Source organism: Myotis lucifugus, unplaced genomic scaffold (assembly GCF_000147115.1).
Source record: "Myotis lucifugus unplaced genomic scaffold, Myoluc2.0 scaffold_68, whole genome shotgun sequence".
NCBI lineage: Eukaryota > Metazoa > Chordata > Mammalia > Chiroptera > Vespertilionidae > Myotis > Myotis lucifugus.
In genome coordinates, this window is record NW_005871116.1 from 2,495,612 (window position 1) to 2,497,255 (window position 1,644).

Genomic DNA, 1,644 nt, shown 5'->3' on the forward strand with positions numbered 1-1,644 from the left:
GTCATGAAAAGACATGGAGGAACTTTAAATGTATATTATTGAGATCAGCCAATCTGTAAAGACTACATGTATGATTCCAACTATATGACATCTAAAAAGACAAAACTATGGAGATAGTACAAATACCAGGGGTTTGGTGTGTGGGGAAGGGAGATGAATAGGTAGAGGTCAGACAACTTTGGGAGCAGTGAAAATATTCTATATCATGACATTATGATGGAACACCTGTCATTACTAGTATATGTTTGTACACAATGAGTGAACCCTATGTACTTAAGGTGATTAGGATATGCCAATGTAGGTTCTTCAGCTATAACAAAGGTATTACTCTGGTGGGAGATGTTGATAATAGAAATCTCTGAACCTTTTGCTCAATTTGCTATGTGTTAAACTGCTCTAAAATGAAAGTCTTAATGAATAGAAAGTATCATCTTAAGCCCTTTCAAGTCCTTGATTACTGAGGAGCTGAAATAGCTATTTATAAACTTGGGGTATGGGTTACACAAAAGCTCTATTCATAAAGTTCTGTTATACTACCTAAGGCCTGTTTATCTGAAGTCAGAAAAGAAACAGTGGCATTAATAATAACTTATTTTGTTACAGGTGCAATGAACTAGCCTTATTAATTGGAGGTCACATTGACTTTTGACACTTGTGGTTCAGTAATCTGTTGGGATGAAACCAAACTTTGTTGTGCCAAATTACATAACATCCTGCATATAAGAGGAGTAGCTTTTGTTTTCACACCTACTTTCTTTTATTCATTCATTCTTTTATTCGTTTCACAAGTACTGAGACCCAGGATTAGATTATGTGACAGATAGAGGGCCTAACTTGGGGTGTATAAAAGTCTGTAAAGTGCTTACAGGAGATTGGGATTTGAGTCCTGCAGGATGAGTGGGGTTAAATGAAGGGCATGGGGATTGGCGAACAGTCAGAACTTTCAGGACATCCTGTTCTGGGGCTGCTTCTACAGCTGAAGAAGACTCACCTGGTAGAGAATAGAAAAGCTGAAGCTGGAAACACTTTGGAGGGCATGCTAATTTTGTATTTTATTTTAAGAACAAAGGAAAGGATATTAGACTTGATCATTAACAGTTAGGGTTTGTAGGTAAAGTAGAATTTGAGATAGATTAATGTAGTGCTGGGGCTAAGGAGTAATATTATGAATATATTTGCATTCAGCAACATTGAGTAGGATTAGACATGATTTTGCTAGAATTCAGAAATATATAGATACATAGTATGCCATTCATTCATAGCATAGACAAGGAATTATGTTACAAAGTAATTAAAACCAACGAAAAGTGAAAATACAATGAAGTGAATGCAGGGCGTTGGGAGGCCTTGCTGTGGAGAAGGAAACTCCATAACTAAGCATGGCTAACAGTCAGAGGGCGGCGTGGGCTAAGAGAATAAGCTTTAGGGAACTTTCTGACAATTCTTTCAACTAGCCGAGTCTTTTTTAGCTGGTGAATACTTTTCCATCATGCGGTACATATGCATTTCTTCCTTAAAATATACTCAAAAGGTGGAAAACTGTGCGAGTTTCCTCATAGAGGACAAAATGCAAAGAAAGGGCGTTTAGCAGGGTTTTCATTAGGATTCCGTTCGGCTTGTCACCTTGGCTGTGATCGCATCTCA